At 36.0% G+C, this 19,372-nt stretch overlaps 1 pseudogene; it reads left to right on the top strand.

The window, feature by feature from the left end:
- On the top strand, positions 3,856-4,696 carry Gm6977 (predicted gene 6977; annotated as a pseudogene).

The raw sequence follows: 19,372 nt of genomic DNA, 5'->3' as shown, positions 1-19,372 counted from the left end.
TTTTCTATTTTATGGGTTGATATACATTTTTAAAATAATTAAATTGTGGTAGATGTCCTCCCTTTATTTCCTTTTCCAAGCTCAGAATAAAAGAAATATGAAAGATAAGTTGAAGATACTAGATTCTAAATAAATATATTTAAGGTAATCTCAGGTTATACAATATCATATTCTTTTTATAAGAAATGTACAATGCAGAATACGAAGGGAAAGTCTGAGAAAAGACCATGGGCAGAACTCTGTTGAATAATTAAATGTTATGGACACAAGTATGAATTTAAAACAAGAAGAAATTTCATTTAAAAGATAATTCCTATGTTATTACTTATTATGAGTTTGATAAATTAATAATGGCTTAGTACAAAAGTATTAAAATAAAAACAAGTAGAAGATATTCAAGTCATCACCTGTAGCATATGCATACCTTTTACAATAAACATATTAAACCGAGTTCTACTCTCAAGTTTCAGGCCTTTGAAACTTCAAAGTTTTCACTTGTAATCTTTGAACACTCATCTGCTGCTTTTGTTTGAAAATAATAGGAACACATGCTCAAGTAGGAATCTATACTGTAGATATAAATTCTTTGAATCCTAAACAGTATGCAAAGTACAATGACAATAAAACATACCATGTCTTCTTCATGTCAAGAATTATCATTATTAACAATGATCATACAGTTCATCTTATGTTTATATTTATAATATCCATTGAAAGCATCTAGTCAGTTGCTCTTACTTTTGGCGAAAAGTTTAGGATATTTGTCATTTGAGATGTAAATGAATGGAATGATTAATAAAAATTAAAAGGAAAAAATCATATGTTAGGATTTCAAAATCAAGTAAATATTCTTACATATAGAACAAATGTAATAATTTTTTGGAAATAAAAATTTAAAAAAATTTTCAAAGCTTTTCCTGCATTTCTGAAAGCTAATATTTGAAAATCATGAAGTAATACAATATTGCTGTTCATACTCAGTTACACAACCATTTGTCAATGTCTAAATCCTCAGTAATACATGTTTGGTCAGACCAAAGAGAGTCACTGAGCTCAAAAGAGAAAGGGAAGGTGAAGGAGGGATGGAGAAAGGAATAGAGATTTTGAAATACATGTTCAAAGCATATCACTGCATACTGCAAGAAGGTTCTAAATTAATAAATAGACTATTTTTGTTCACAGCACTTGGGGAGTTTCATCAGAATTAAGCTGGAAATTTTTATATGTGCAATTCCTTGTAGATCAAAGCAATTCCAGAGTCGATATAATAAAATGTGCTGAGTAAGAAAATTCAGGAACCAAATACTAGGCTTTGAAAGGTATGTTATCACTATACAAAGCACATAGAACTTCAGTGGAATTCAGAATCATGGTTAAAAATATAAACTGTATTGCTGACACTTCAATAATACACCATTTGAACAGCTTTTAAAAAGCACATGACAGTTACACAAGTAAAAAATCCATAAATATTCATTTTCAGCACTGTGTACATATCAGGAACTATACTGCTTTGTTTTACAAGAACATACTGCTTTAGTCATACATGATTTAATAACAAAACTGCATTAATTTTAAGTTGTTAAAATAATTTTAAGTAGTTTAAACAATACCTAAAATCTACTGTTTGACATTCATGATTATGTGTTATGGGGCTGGAAAGATTGCTTAGTGGTCGTGAACATATTTTACTGTTGCAGAGGACCCAGGTTCGATTCCCCACATCTACATCGTGGCTGACAAAGTTCTGAAACTCTAGTTCCAAGAGATCAAATACTCTCTTCTTGGTTCTGTGGGCACTGCTAGTAGTAGGTGATATATATAAAGAACCTTAGTCTTTAGTTTACAAGACAATGTGGATATCTACATATTTCAAACCAAGGAAAATCACCCCACATATTATTACTTCAGAATAAATGAGGATAAGCAGACTATCCCAGATTATGACTTTTTCCTGGTCCATTAATTTCATATACTTTAATGTGGAATTTTTTTGTTTCTATAAAACTTGTAGCGCCAACCCTCCCAAATAAATTGCTCTGAACATTATCCCAGCAAAGAAAATATTAGAAAGGCCCTAAAATTTTGTCCCAAAGTTTTGTAATCTTTTTATACATCAGTAACTATTATAAAGACAGTACTCTTAGCTAGTTTTTCATTGCCAAGACTCCCACCCTCTACAATTTGACACAGTTTACTGCTATACCACTATCATACCTCTGTTAGCTGCAAAATCCCTCCCCCCTCCCATTGTTTCCTGTAAATATTCCTCTTTTCCTGAGTTTCATGGTCTGAGAGCATACACTTGGTTAAGTGCACCGCATCTCGAGTCAATGATTCTAATGCCCTATCATTCTGGAAAATGTGGGCCTGGGTACCAGAGGTTTTCCATGGAGATCTCTGGCCAGGCCTGGTGTGAGGTTAGCAAAGGGAAGCTAGTGAAGGCAAGGAGAGGAAGACTCTGCAGTGTCTTCCAGGTTGCTCAGTAACTCCTAGTCACTCTGCAATGAGTCAGGTCAGGCTGGGCCAAGGAGAAGCCAACTATTTAGTGAGGAATGCGGTGAGACCTTAGTTGGCTCTTCAGGAGAGAAGATCTCTTCCCAAGTGTTACAGCTCTTGGAACAAAAGATTCAGACAAATGAATAGTTCTCACATACCTTTAATTCCTTGGATGGATTTATATACAGTTCTGGGGGTAATTCAGGGTTCAACAGCAGGTGCCTCTCATTGGCTTGGACTGAGATTTTGGGGGAAACCTTATTTGCATGTGGGAATGCTTGACACTGTTCCTACATGACTGATAGCCACACACCTCTCCTGTGGGGGCTTTGGGGGCAGTAACTTTGACATGAACCAGGGGTCCAGAAGACATAATCGAACACCTTCTGTCCCATGTAAATGGAAATCATCACCCATTGGGTCCTACAGGGTTCAAGACCTATGCTCGACTGGAGACCAGGCTGTCTGTCTGTGGGTAGCCCACTGCCCCAGAGGAAACCATATTTATATTTGCAAATACCACTGATAATATCACTGGAGCTCTTACTTGAATCATGAAGGCTCCTCTCTTTCATTATTTAACACATTTATCTCCCACCACATTTCCCCCTAAATCTACCTCATTTATCATTCATGATGATTTCGGTATTTACATTAATCCCCATAAATATTACCTCCACCCTACAAATTAACTGGCTCTGATTCTAGGAAGCTTATACTTGTTTTAATGTATACTATTGACTCCTTTTTTCTCAGTCAATTTTCATCTGCTAGTCCCTTATGTATATAGTATTCTTTCCTAAATCTAGGAGAACATTAAAGTGATATCTGAATGTTATATAGTATCATTAAAGTAGTTAGTTGTATATATCATAATGATTTCTTTCCTTTGATAACAGAATTAATAGAAATAGTTGTATATATGCATTACTTTTATGTATACAGATGCATTCATGTTTTGGACTCATGTAAAATAATTTGTTGTTACTTCAGCAAAATTTCCTGTCTACAAGGCTATGAATGTCAAATTATTAGCTCCTGACTTGTTTTTTCTATTTGAATATCTAAGAAGCATTTCAAACTTAACAACTTGAAAAGTAAGGCCTTCATAGCCTCATATTCCACTGCCTTTCCTAGTTTTTTCAGATCAGAAGCAAACCTTTTTTGTTTGGTTGGTTGGTTTTGGTTTTTTTGAGACAGGGTTTCTCTGTATAGCCCTGGCTGTCCTGGAACTCACTTTATAAACCAAGCTGGCCTCAAACTCAGAAATCTGCCTGCCTCTGCCTCCAGAGTGCTGGGATTAAAGACGTGTGCCACCACACCCGGCTGAAGCCAACCTTTTAATCTACAAGGAGACCAGACGTTCTCAACCAGAGTCGCCATGGTTTCCTGCTTCAACAATGCTTGAACTGAACAGGTGCTTGACTGACCCCCTCCAACCCCCACTGGCCACTTCGAGCCTGAGCCCTTTGCAACTTCCTCACTCTGCAGCTCCAGTGTCTCCACTCAGCCTCACCCCACCACCACCATGACCACCATGTCTCCCTCGCAATTGTTCCAGAACTACCACCAGAACGCAAAGGCTGCCATCAACCTGCCAGATCAACCTGGAGTTGTATGCCTCCTACATCTGTCTGTCTATGTCTTGCTATTTTGACAGAGATGATGTGGCTCTGAAGAACTTTCCAAAATACTTTCTCCACCAATCTCATGAGGAGAGGGAGCATGATGAGAAACTGATAAAGCTGCAGAACCAACAAGGTGGCCAAATCTTCCTGCAGGATATAAAGAAACCAGACCGTGATGACTGGGATAGCAGGCTGAATGCAATGGAGTGTGCACTGCACTTGGAAAAGAGTGTGAATCAGTCACTACTGGAACTGCACAAACTGGCTACTGACAAGAATGATCCCCACTTATGTGACACATTACCTGAATGAACAGGTAAATCCATTAAACAACTGGGAGACCATGTGACCAACTTAAGCAAGTTGGGCACCCCTGAATCTGGCATGGCAGAAAATCTCTTTCACAAGCACACAGTAATGAGAGCTAAGCTCCCAAAGCCACTTGACTTTACTTATCATTGAGGCAGTACATGCATGTCAGGCTGCCTTTATCTTTTCTATAAGTTGTACCAAAACATCTGCTTAAGTTCTTTAATTTGTACCATTTCTTCAAATAAATAATTTTGGTATTCAATCTGCAAGGAATTACATGATCTGGGTCTGTGAATTTCTGGATAGTATGTGTGTTTTCAATTATTCAACTTCAGTCAACTGATATTTTCCCTAGTATTAAACCTATGAGACAGAAACAAGATAGCAGACCCTAGTATTCAGGCACAGGAATGAGATTTGCCTCTAGAGTTCAGCATTATTGAATCTCATTCTAAGGCTAAGCATTAAATACAGTTCTCTGATGCTCATAATTGGACTATGTTCCTTCCATTCAAGTGTCACTGATACTATTTAGAGTGCTAGGAATGTGGTCGACACTAATAGGTTCATGTGGACCAATAGAATTAAGATTTTTATGAATACATTAGAACAATTTCACTTAATATTAACATTTTGCTCTAATTATAGCATGGTTGTGGTGTACAGATTTTCTAGATAAAATATAAAATTGTTCTAAGTATGTTTACAATAAATTCTCGTAATAATTATGTCGAAGTCAATTGCTTTGGATAAACCTGCAAATTATTTCTGTGAAATTTGCTCTTCAATAGATATTTTGTTTTCCCAAACTAACTACATGCCCATGCATGAATACTATTTACACAAGTTGGACAGATTGATCTAACTCTGGGATGTTTTTTATGTGAGCTTAGTTCTCACTGAAACTTAATATTTCTCTAAAGGAACAAACCATTTAAGTGCAATTCGGTCAAGTAGAGGTAATTTTTCTCTTTATTTGGTTCCCTCATTTTTTTCTAACCTTGATTTGTTGGCAGCTACTAATTAAGTACTCGTGAGATTAACTCTAGATAAATTAAATCTTAAATAGAGACTGAATGCACTGTAATGGAGTTAATAAGCTGATTTAATGTTTGCATTTCTTTCCTGCAGGGCAGTTGTGTTAAACCAGACCCTGAGCACTTAATGTAACTTTCTATTCATCTCACTTAGGGATATATATGGGAGAATAATTAATGTTCATCCTAGTGGTTTTGCTTCTAAAGGAGCCCTGTCAAACAATTGCTGTGGTATTTTACAGTCATACCAACACATGTTTGCTTACAAATTATCTACTGTTTATATTGTAAATGCAAAAATATGCTTTATAGATATATTTTAATTAATGAAGGATATTTCATCATCATAAAAATTAAGGGCAAGTGAGATGGTTTAGGTGATAAAGGCATGTCCTGTCAAGATTGATGATCTTATATTCAATACCCGGAAAACACATGGTGGAAATAGAGAGCAAACTCCCACAAGTTGTTCTTTGACCTCTACACAAAAGTCATGGTACATAAGTACTTGCCCCCAACACAAACAGAATAGGTAAATGCAAACAAAAATTCAATTGAATAGTCATATTTTATCCCAATAGAGATATCACTAGTTCTGAGTATGAGGAAAGTGAATGTCTCATATTTAACAATCTGTCTCATATTTACCAATCTGCTATTCAAAATTTTTAAGATAAATCTTTAAATATTGTTTATAAGATAAGCTATTTGAATGGAGTAATATTCTAACATTTTCCTTCGTTTATATTTTGCTAGGACATTTCTTTGTAGAAATGATCCTACAATTTTAGAATTACATTATGAAAGAGAGAGTATTTGCCTCCATATTAATGTGACTATTTTTTATACTTGAAAATGTGACTATATTGCAGGCTTGCTCATAGAATATTTACTATGAATTATGAAATTATAAGCAATTTTATTGAAGAAGTATAGTTAAATAATTCTTGAACTCATCAATTAATGTTAACATAGCTAAGTTTTCCATCTCTGCAGGATTCTCTGCAATATCTTATGGTGTCTTTTGTAACCATCAGGCACAGCTACTCTCTTACTTCTAAGAGAAGAGGGACAGGATGAGAATTTATGATCTAAAGAAACTGTTTTAGTAAGTCTTCTTAACTGAATCAATGCTGGTACAATTTACGAATTAAGCATACTAACATCCTAAGCATTTTCAGCAACACTTACAAAAAAATATTAAAAACAAATAGAAACTGATGGAACAATAAAAATAATGCTGCTTATTTATTTAAAAGTTATTATTTTATTACAAAGAATTGTTTTTGATCTACTAATACAATCTACATTTTTTTCTTTCCAAGGAGTGTTCAGAATATAGGAATTTCAGGTTAAAAGTAGTTATAAAGAAATGAAGATATACTTTCCTGTCACCTTCCTTTCTAGAGCTTCTACACTTGCTTGGAATAACCCTAATGCAGAAAAATAACAGGTTATTTATTTTTCCATTAAAGGATCAAAATGTTTAAAATTACCAAATATTTAAAATTAGAACATTTATGTAAAGAAGTATTTGGATATACTACCACAGTTTGCATGAAATAATCTCACCAATACTTGATTTTTTTACATGTAACATGGCATATCTAAATTAATAGATTCAGTGGCTCTGAATTCATAAGAGAGACACTAAGGATTCAAAGGGAGGGAACTTAGATGAAATCACTAAAAGTGGGGAGAGGGAACTTGTAGAGTTCATTTCCAGTAGAAAGCAAGACATCAAGTAGAGGGATGGGCTTGCCATCCCACAGTCAAAAATTCTGACACAGAACTGTTCCTGTCTAAAATAACTGCAGAGACAAAATGGAGAAAAGACTGAGGGAAAAGAGGTTCAGTGACTGGCCAAATTTGGGATCCAACTCAAGAGGAGGCCCCAAGGCCTGACACTACTACTGAGGCTATGTTGTGCTTACAGACAGGAGCCTAGCATGGGTGCCTTCAGAGAAGCCCAACAAGCAGCTGAAAGAGGCAGATGCAGATACTTATTAGGGAAAGGCTGGAAGAAGCTGAGAAGGAGGGCAAGCCCATAGGAAGACCAGCAGTCTCAAATAACCTGGACCCCTTGAGGGCTCTCAGACACTGAGCCACCAACCAGGCAGCATACACTAGTTGATATGAGGCCCCCAACATTTATACAGCAGAGTAGAGCCTGGTCTTGCCTCAGTGAGAGAAGATGCACCTAACCCTTGTAAGACTTGAGGCCCCAGGGAGTGCAGAGGTAGGAGGGTTTGGGGGTATGGAAGTCCTCTTGGAGATATGGAAGTAGGAATGGGATGAAGAACAGGTGAGAGGGGGTAGACCAGGAAGGGGATAATGACTGTACTGTAAAAAAAACATTAAAGAACATTAAATAATAATAATAATGATAATAATAATAATAGGTGAACAACTATCATTGAGAATTTTTATGAAGTCTTTTCAAAATACAACATAAAATATCAAATATAACTTGGATCTTTAAGGCTTACTTATATAATTTTCTAAAGAATTTTCTAAATACAAAATATAATATCATATTAAGTTATTTTAATTAGAAAGTGATATTTTAATTTTATTGACATTATAAGAAAATACTGAGACAAGCCCAGAAGCCTTGATTTCTACTCTGTCCCCTGTATGCTGTTACCACTTCACATCTTTAACCACAATCTTACATACCTGCAGCCAGCAGCAACCACCAGGTTAGAACCCTACCCCAATTCCCTGTTCCTGACCCTTCTAGGAAAACCTAGTAGTGATGAGCTCCATCTTGGCCCCCTGTGCACTCCATTTTCCAGGTCTCAACTCTGCGTGCATCCTTGGAGTCCTGTTGCTGCCCAGAAAAAAACAGAGGCCTGCAACCACCAGTTTTACCTGCTTCCCTGGTGGCCTTCCCCAACCCAGGACAACCAGAGGCCTAAGCCTTTAGGAACTATGAGCTCTGTCTGCATCTCTGGAAGCCTGTTGCCACTAGGGACAGCCAGCTCTACCTGAAATCCTAGAAGCCTTCTGACATAAGATACCATGACCTCTACCTGGAACCCCAGACATCTGGTCCATTAGTACTAAATACCAGGCTTTCCAATGCTAGGGACAACCAGGTTAAAGGCCAGCATAAGAACACATTCAACAAAGGCTAGGCAATATGGTACCATAAGAACACAGGGCTCTTTCCTCAGCAATACCTGATATCCAAACACATCTGAATTGAAGGAAAATGTATTTTAATCTTATGAAGAATATAGAGGTATTTAAAGAGGAAATGAATATATCACTTAAAGAAATACAGGAAAACACAATAAAACAGATGAAAGAAATGAACACAACTCTTGAAGACCTGAAAATGGAAATAGAAGCAATAAAGTAATCACATTCTGAGACAAACTTGAATATAGAAAACTAAGGGAACAGAATAGGAAATATAGACACAAGCATCATCAAGAGAAGGCAAAGATGGAAGACACACTCTCAGGTTCATAAAATACAATAAGAAGAAATTAATACACTGGCCAAAGAAAATGCTAAAGCAAAATGTTTCAAACATAGAACATTGAAATTTGAGACACTATGTAAAGGCCAAACCTTGCAGCAAAATCTTGCTAGTGTATGCAATGGTGTCAGCTTTTGGAGGCTGATTATGGGATGGATCCCTGGATATGGCAGTCTCTAGATAGTCCATCCTTTTGTCACATCTCAAAACTTTGTCTCTGTAACTCCTTCCATGGGGGTTTTGTTCCCAACTCTAAGAAGGGGCAAAGTGTCCACACTTTGGTCTTCATTCTTCTTGAGTTGCATGTGTTTCATAAATTGTATCTTATATCTTGGGTATTCTAAGTTTCTGGGTTAATATCCAGTGAGTACATATCATTTGAGTTCTTTTGTGATTGGGTTACCTCACTCAGGATGATGCCCTCCAGGTCCAACCATTTGCCTAGGAATTTCATAAATTCATTCATTTTAATAGCTGAGTAGTACTCCATTGTGTATCCATTGTGTTCCTCCAAACGCTGACACCATTGCATACACTAGCAAGATTTTGCTGAAAGGACCCTGATATAGCTGTCTCTTGTGAGACTATGCCAGGGCCTAGCAAACACAGAAGTGGATGCTCACAGTCAGCTATTGGATGGATCACAAGGCCCCCAATGGAGGAGCTAGAGAAAGTACACAATGAGCTAAAGGGATCTGCAACCCTATAGGTGGAACAACAATATGAACTAATCAGTACCCCGGAGCTCTTTTCTCTAGCTGCATATGTATCAAAAGATGGCCTAGCCGGCCATCAGTAGAAAGAGAGGCCCATTGGTCATGCAAAGTTTATATGCCCCAGTACAGGGGAACGCCAGGGCCAAAAAGTGGGAGTGGGTGGGTAAGGGAGTGGGGGGGGGGAGGGTATGGGGGAGTTTCGGGATAGCATTGGAAATGTAAATGAGGAAAATACCTAATAAAAATATTAAGAAAGAAAAGAAAAAGAAAAGAAAAATGAAAATACCAAACCTAAGAATAATAGGAATAGAACAAGGGGAAGACTAACAACTTAAAGGTCTATAAAATATCTTCAACTAAATCATATAACACAAATTTTCTAGCCTAAAAAGGAGATGCCTATAAATGTTCAAGCTCACTTAACACCAAATAAAATGAACCAAAAATGAAAATCCTCCAAACAGATAATAATCAAGACACTAAATGTACAGAACAAAGAAAAATATTAAGAGCCATATGGTATAAATCCCAAGTAACAAATAAATACAGAACATTAGAATAACACCAGACTTTGCAACAAAGTCTTTAAAAGCCAGAAGAAGGTCCTGGGCAGATGTCTTACAGTCTACAAAAGATCACAAATGCCAACCCAGACTACAAAGACCAAGCAAAGTTTTCAGTCACTAAAGATGGTGAGAACAAGGTATATCATGACAAAAACAAATTTAAATAATATCTTTCCAAGAATGCAGCTCTATAGAGGATACCAAAAGGAAATCTTCAACAGAAAGAGGGTGACTATTCCCAAGAAATATCAAGAAATAGATATTTTCACACCAAAAAAAAAAAAAAATCAACAGAAGCACACACAAAGAGTAAGACCATCAAAATCAAAATAATTTGTACTAACAATCAACAGTCATCAATATCACTCAATATCAATGGTCTAAATTCCTCAATAAGAAGGCTGGCTAACAGAGTGGATCCATAAACAGGATCCATTTTTCTGCTGTGTACAAGAGACATCATTCAGCAAACTGATTGATACTATCTCAGTGTAAAGAGCTATAAAAAGGTTTTCCAAGAAAAGGAACCCAAGAAACAAAATGGAGTAGCCATTTAAATATGTAATAAAATAGATTTTCAAACAAAGGTGTTCAAAAGAAATGTGGAAGGATACTTCATATATATTAAAGGGAAAAAAAATCTACCAAGATGGCATCTCAATTCTAAATGTCTATATCCCAAATGTAAAGCCACCTACATTTTTAAAACAAACATTACTAAATATTAAATCACATATGAATTCTCACACATTAATAGTGGGAGACTTCAACACCCCACTTTCACTAATTGCCAAGACATCCAGACCGCAAAAACAAAACAAAACAAAACAAAACAAAAAATAAACAAAATAAACAACTAAACAGATTGTGATGGTTTTTATATTCTTGGACCAGTGAGTGGCACCATTCGGAAGTGAGACCTGGTTGGAGTAGGTGTGTCACTGTGGGTGTGGGCTTAATACTCTCACCCTAGATGGCTAGAAGTCAATCTTCCACTAGCAGCCTTTGGATGAAGACGTAGAACTCTCAATTCTGCCTGAGTCATGCCTGCCTGGATGCTGCCAGGCTCCCACATTGATGATAATGGACAGCTCCTCTGAACCTGTAAGTCAGTCCTAATTAAATGTTTTTTATAAGAATTGCCTTGGTCATGGTGTTTGTTCACAGACATGAAACCCTAACTAAGACACAGATAAATAATGAAACTAACTGACAGTATAAGTCAAATGGACCTAACAGACATCTATAGACTATTTCACCTAAACACAAAAAAATATATCTTCTTCTCAGGGAATCATGATTCTTTCTTCAAAATTGACCATATAATTAGTCACAAAACAAGCTTCAACAGACACAAGAAAATTGAAATAATACCTTCGGTCTTATCAGACCAACATGAATAGAACTAGACTTCAACAACAGCAGACTCACTGGAAATCCTACACACTTATGGAAATCGAACAACTCTCTATGCAATGATTTTTGGGTCAGGGAAGAAAGAAAGAGAGAAAATGAAGAATTTCTAGAATTCAATGAAAAGTAAGGCACAGGATACCCAAAATTTCTGGACACAATGAAAGCAGTGCTAAGAGGAAAGTCCACAGCACTAAGTGCCTTCATAAAATAATGGAAAAATTCTCATATGTAAAAGCTTTAAAGGAGGAGGAGGAGGAAGAGGAGGAGGAAGAGGAGGAGAGAAGGAGGAAACATATTCAAGAGGAGTAGATTGAAGAAAATAAACAAACAGGGCTGAAATCAATCAATTAGAAATACAGAAAACAATGCAAATAATCAACAAAACCAAGAGCTGGTTATTTGAGAAAATCAACAAGTTAGAAAAAAACTTAGCTAAACTAACTAAAATGCAGAGGATAGTATCCAAATTAACAAAATCAAAAATGGAAAGGGAGACATAGAGCCAGGCAGTGGTGGTGCCTTTAATCCCAGCATTTGGAAGGCAGAGGCAGGCAGATTTCTGAGTTCAAGGCCAGCCTGGTCTAAAGAGTAAGTTCCAGGATAGGCAGGGCTACACAGAGAAACCCTGTCTTGAAAACACAAACAAAACAAACAAACAAAACAAAAAAAAATTAGAAAGAAAAGAAAAAGAAAAGGAAGACATAACAGACACTGAGGAAATTCAAAGAATCAATAGATCTTAAAGCAAAACCCTGTATTCCACATCTGAAAGAGGGCTAATATCCAAAAATATAATCAACTCAAGAAGGTAAACACCAACAACCTAAATAACACAATTGAAAATGGGATACAGAGCTGAAACAGAGAATATTCAACAGAGGAATATCTAAGGACTGAGTAAAACTATAGAAATGTTCAAGGTCTTTAGTCATCAGGAAAATGCAAGTCAAAATGACTCAGATATTTCATCTTTCACCCATCAGAATGGCTAAAATTAAAAAAAAAATCTAGTGACAGCTCATGTTGGCAAGGATGTGTTTCAAAAGCATCACTCCTCCATTGCTGATAGGAGTGGAAACCTGTACAATGATTCTGGAAATTAATATAACCATTTCTGAGAAAACTGGGAATAGTTCTACCTCAAGACCCAGACATATGGCTCCTGGGCATATACCCAAAAGATGCTGTACTATCCCACAAGGACACTTGTTCAATTATGATCATAGCAGCCTTATTTGTAATAGTCAGAAACTGGAAAAACAAACAAACAAACAAACAAACAAACAAAGAAAACCAGACATCCCTCATTCAAAGAATGGATAAATAAAATGTGGTACATATATACAATGGAATACTTTCAACTATTAAAAGCAAAGACATTATGAATTTCACAGGCAAATGGATTGAACTAGAAAATATCATCCTAAGTGAGGTAATCCAGACCCAAAGAGACGTCCACTTACAAGTGGATATTTGCCATAAAGTACAGGAAAACCATGCTATAATCCACAGACCCAAAGAAGCTAAGTAAAAAGGAGGGTCCAAGGAAGAATGCTTAAATCTCACTGAGAACGGAAATTCAATAGTTATTGGAAGTGGATGGAGGGAGGGAACTTGTTGGGAGAGAAGATGTGGAGAGGAACAGGGTAGGAAGATCAGGCATAGAAGAGAACTGTTAATTGCTGAGTCATCTCCTAGCTCTATCTTAAATTTTCCAAATCTTATATTTAAAAAGATACTTCATTTTAAGCACGATACTGAGAAAAACAGAAAAAAATAGAGAAATTAATATTAATAGGTAAAACTAGAAGGACTATATCTTGGAACAAAAACCAACATTCAAATAAAGAGAACATTTAGAAGGCTACATGTAGATATTAATGCATAGGTAGCAATTGGAGAAATTCTAAGCTTCCCAAATTGAATAAGAGAGGATGAAGTCAAGTATAAGTGATCTTACAATTACATTAACAAAAATATCAGTAACTATAAATTGGCTGAATTCACCTAGTACATAACACCATAGGAGTACATACACATGCATGCATGTAAATACACACAAACACACACACACATGCACATACAATTGGATTTGTTTTTATATCTGCCAACAGTGCTAAATCGAACCACATGAAAGAAAGTCTAAACAAATATAGAAAACTAAATAACTAAAATATAAGCAAACAAGAAGGTATAATTCTTTAATTTTTCTATGAATTTTCTTTTTTTGGCCACATATAATACAAAAGAACATAAAACTTGTATAAAGACATGAGACATGTATTAACACAATGAGAAGCATCATGTTCCATTTGCCATTATCAGTTTGTATTCAATAAACATCCTTTAAAACAACAGAGTACATGTACATTGTGGAATATAATATAGATAGAGTTGGTGAAATGTACTTCTATTTGTAAAATGTTCCCAATTATATGTCTTGTATATGGCAATAAATGGTGTTACATGATGCTTCATTTTGTTCAGCAGCATTCTAAAGCAAAGCTTTTGCTATGATCACAGGATCCATTCATACTCATTACACCATTAATAATTACAGCACTGTCACTGAGATACGATTAGAAAAAAAGAGAAATATAATTTAGAAGGTACATAATATTTAAGAAGCCTTTTATAAACATTGCAAACAGTGGAATAGAGACTGAAGGAAAGGCCATCCAGAGACTGTCCTAACTGGGGATCTATCCCATATACAGCCACCAAACCCAGCTATTATTGCTGATGCCAAGAAGTGCTTCCTGACAGCGACCTGATAGATAGGGACCTGTCTCCTGAGAGGCCCTACCAGAGCCTGACAAATACAGAGAGAGGCAGATGCTCACAGACAACCACTGGACTGAGCACTGGTTCCCCAGTGGAGGAGTTAAAGGTCTGAAGGAGCTGAAGGGGTTTGCAACCCCATAGGAGAAACAACAATATGAACTAACCAGTACCCCCAGAGCTCCCAGGGACTAAACCTCCAACCAAAGAGTACACATGGAGGGGAGGGACTCATGGCTCCAGACACATGTGTAGCAGAGGATGGCCTTGTTGGTCATCAGTGGGAGGGGAAATCCTTGTTCCTGTGAAGGCTCAATGCCCCAGTGTAGAGAAATGCTGGGGCAGTAAGGTGGGAGTGGGTGGGTGTGGGAGCACCCTCATAGAACCAGGGTAATGAGGGATGGGATAGGGGTTTTGCAGAGAGAAAACCAGAAAAGGGGAAACATTTGAAATGCAAATAATTGAAGGAGTTACAGAGACAAAGTTTGGAGCTGAGATAAAAGGATGGACCATGTAGACACTAGCATATCCGGGGATCCATCCCATAATCAGCTTCCAAATGCTGACACCATTGCATACACTAGCAAGATTATGCTGAAAGGACCCTGATATAGCTGTCTCTTGTCAGAGTATGCCTGGGCCTAGCAAACATAGAAGTAGATGCTCACAGTCGGCTATTGGATGGATCACATGGCCCCCAATGAAGGAGCTAGAGAAAGTACCAAAGAAGCTAAAGGGATCTGCAACCCTATAGGTGGAACAACATTATGAACTAACCAGTACCCCGGAGCTCTTGACTCTAGCTGCATATGCATCAAAAGATGGCCTAGCCGGCCATCACTGGAAAGAGAGGCCCATTGGACACGCAAACTTTATATGCCCCAGTACAGGGGAACGCCAGGGCCATAAAAGGGGAGTGGGTGGGTAGGGGAGAGGGGGTGGGTGGCTATGGGGGACTTTTGGTATAGCATTGCAAATGTAAATGAGCGAAATACCTAATAAAAAATGGAAAAAAAAATCCAATTAAAAATACTCTGTAATAAAACTATTATTCTATTGCTGGTTCATAATTGTAAAAATAAATAAACAAGCAATCCATCTCATTAATATGCAAAAAACATTGCTTTGTAAATAGACTGTCCTTTCTGATATGCCTCAAACAAATATCAAACATATCAGTAAGCATGGTTGAAATGTAATGTTTTCTCTTGCTTTTATTTTATAAATGATGACACATAGTATCAATCCTTCACTAGAGTATTTTAAGGCTTAAGAATTGTAAAAGCTTGCCAGGCAGTGGTGACACATGCCTTTGATCCCAGCACTTGGGAGGCAGAGGCAGGCAGATTTCTGAGTTCCAGGCCAGCCTGGTCTACAAAGTGAGTTCCAGGACAGCCAGGGCTACACAGAGAAACCCTGTCTCGAAAAACCAAAAGAAAAAAGTATTGTAAACCTATTGACTAGTTTATGATTTAATTAAATGATACCTTTAAATCAAATCTACTACCAAGATGTTTATTGTGCAGCATTATGGTTTTCAATATTTTAAAATTTTCAAGTAATAGTGATGCCTTGTTTTATATCTAGCAAACCATTTTTGTCTTATAAAACTCCTTATTATTGCTCTGATTTTCCTATATTTTGGGGTTCTATCTCCCTTGGTTTGAACTTTAGCATTACCTCATCTGAGGTCTTTTTGTTAGTTTATTTTAATCATTAGCTCCTGTGTGTCCAACCAAAATGAGTCCTAAACAATAAAACTTTCCTGGGATTCACTAGTACTTTTCAGCAGATGGCACTGTTATTTAGGCTAAACAATTTATCACCAGGGCAAAGTAATTATTCTTGTAAGATTTTTTCCAGAACAATAGGATGTCTGTGTGTATAAAATTAGCACAGACATTTAATCTAAAATTGGAGAATAAAGTGAAGAACTTCTTCTGTGAAGATGGATACATTAAAATCACAGAATTATTTAAAATATCACAAAATACTCAAGTGAAATTGAATATTCAGTTGTCATTTCATATATTCTTACTTTTGCAAAATTAAGCTTAATATTCAAGCAATTTAAAAGAAATCTTTAGAAACCATGATGATTTACTGCAAGAGCTAAAAATGTTCTCAGTATGTTCTTAAGATCAGAAAATTGGATTTATGTACTTTCTATGCTTATATATGTATGTATGTATGTATATATAGTATTATATTATATTACTTATCCAGGTTTTAGAAGTGAATAACAACACCCAGAGTTCTATTGGAGTTAGGTGTTAGAGTACTGTGTGTATATAAGATGATTTAATATTAAGCCAATTAGTTATTATCCAAACAGATTTATGTCTGATTGTGTCTCAGCTGAGTCTAGCTTCATTTACAAAATAGAAAATGTTGTCCTCAAAATCTAGTGTTACAATGTAAGGGATAGTGTGTATAATTATCATTTATCTGCTATCTAGCTCTACTAAATAAGGAAAGAAAAAGGCCAAACAGTTGAAGAAATATAATCAAAGAAATATCCTGGACTAAAGATATAGCTTAGTAGAATAATGATTGCCTAGCATGCACAAGATCCTAGGTTCAATTTGCAATACCTCAAAGCAAAACAAAACATATTTTATTTTCTAAGAATAAAAATATTTCCCACACATATATTTAGTGTCTGCCTTACCAGTCTGCTGAATACAAATGATGTCCTTGAAGGTGGCTCTTCATTCCTGTAGAATCTTGCTCCTCTCCTTTCCTCACCTCTCCTCCTCTCCCCTTCCCTCCATCCTCCCTTCTCTCTCTGTGTACATGTCTGTGTGTGTACATCTCTGTCTTTGTGTTTTTGTTTTGTTCTATCTCTGTATCTCTCATTCTTTGTGTTTATCTGTGTGTGTCTCTGTGTGGTGTGTGTGTTTGTGTGTGTGTGCCAGGCCATATTAGACTATAACCTTGGTCTGGTGAACACAAGACTAGCGATCGTTCTCCCTTTGTGTGAAAATTTATACAAAAGATGTACATCAACCAATGAAATCATTATGATCACTTTTATTTTTGTTTAGTTTAAAGCAATCTGTTGTAATTATCATTAATTTTGAAATTATCAGAGATACTAGAATGAAAAATTAATGGGCGGGGTGATGACTCAGTGGTTGAAAATACTTCCAGTGGACCCTTCAGTTCCAAGAACCCACATTAAATGACACACAACTGCCAGAAACTACAGATATATGGGATCCCTTGTCTTCTGGCTTCCATGTACTCTGAATTCATATGCAAAACAAATAAAAATTTAAAAATAAAAATTAGGAGAAAAATATTCAATGGGAAAAATTAACAATTTCCTGGCTGTTGACTATATCTGCATATAAAACTATTACGAATCAATGTTCTTATTATGTCATACACTCATATTACAAACTTCTCTACAGAAATAAAACAAAATCACTAGATAAAAAGTTATTCTCAAGTTGAGATCAGACTTACATTACTGATGCAGCCCACAAAGGGAATATTTTACTAGTTTCAAATAGAAAAATAAAATATACTGACATTCTCTGAAACATAATTTTTAGTGTGAAGTTTGGATTCAAAAAGTTTGGCCAAGGATTCTCTGAAAATCTTCAAAATCCTACTAAAGGGCTTTTTGAGCCACAGTATTTTCATCACAAGATATAATTTGCCTTCTTCTCATCTCATTCCCCTACAAGCATTATACTTAAACTGTCCAAATGTTATTGAAAAATAATGTGATTATCAGAATGAAAATACATTTGAAAAGTCAACCGTTTTCTGTTCAGCCAACTGTTTAAAATATAAGCATGGAAAACACTGCCATATCACTATGTTTAATTATGGGAAATATAGATTTCAAACAAACTTTTCATTTTAAATTTACTTCTATTCTCTGTGTATGGATTCTTTGCCTGAATGTATGTCTGTGGACCATGTGTGTGCCTGATAAGCAAGAGTGTATCAGTTTCCCTAGGATCATTCTGCACCACCATGTGGATGCTGGGAATGGATCCCAGGTCCTCTGCAAAAACAAATGTTCTTAACATTGAGTCATCTTTCCAGCCCCAAACTGCCATATTTTTAAATGTTTAAATTAGATGAATGTGTTTTGGGAATGCTAATCTAAAGACATGATTATTATTACTTCTTTTAAATATAAAATCTCTGGCATAACTCCTGAAAACATTTAAAGGAATTTTATTGACCTTAAAGAAAATAATCCAGCTCTACAACTTTAGAATGTACTTTAACAAATAAAATGCAAACCTATTGTACATAAATCACGAATTTCAATTATCAGAAACACTCTTGGCATTGAGATATGCTGGACAAAGTATGGACAAATAGTCCTAAGTAGAATCAAAACATTTCTGTCCTACAAAATATGTGAAGAGGTTCATCATCCTTAGTTATGTCTTAAAGCATGCCACAATAATTTTAAACGTATATATGTATGTATGAGATGGCTCAGTAATAAAAAGCACTTTTCACGCTTTCAGAGGACCTAGATTTGGTTCTCAATGGTGGCTTAGAGACCACTCACTGTATTTCAGTTTCAGCAGATCTGATCTCCTCTTCTTATCTCTGTGGAGTTCTACATTTATATGGTACACACACATACATTCAAGCACACATAATAAGTAGAATGAATAAGATTAATAGTAAAATTAAACTAATTGTAACTGACATGTACTCTTGCTTGTATTTCTTGCTTTTGGAAATTTGGAAAATGATAAATGAATTTAACAATACAGAATAGTTAAACAATGGTAGCACATCCCATTTTAAATAGCCCCAATAAACCTTTCTTTCTTCAAGTTTTCCCAAACATTTCAGAATAAAGCTAATTTTTAATCCCTTGACTGAAAAGACATCTAAATTTTATTCAGAAATTGCAGGTTTAGTTTTGGACTACTGAAAGGTAGCT

The sequence above is a fragment of the Mus musculus genome, chromosome X, assembly GCF_000001635.26.
Source record: "Mus musculus strain C57BL/6J chromosome X, GRCm38.p6 C57BL/6J".
In the NCBI taxonomy this organism is placed as follows: Eukaryota; Metazoa; Chordata; class Mammalia; order Rodentia; family Muridae; genus Mus; species Mus musculus.
Note: the sequence above shows the minus strand (reverse complement) of the source record. Positions and strands in the feature narration are given on the sequence as shown.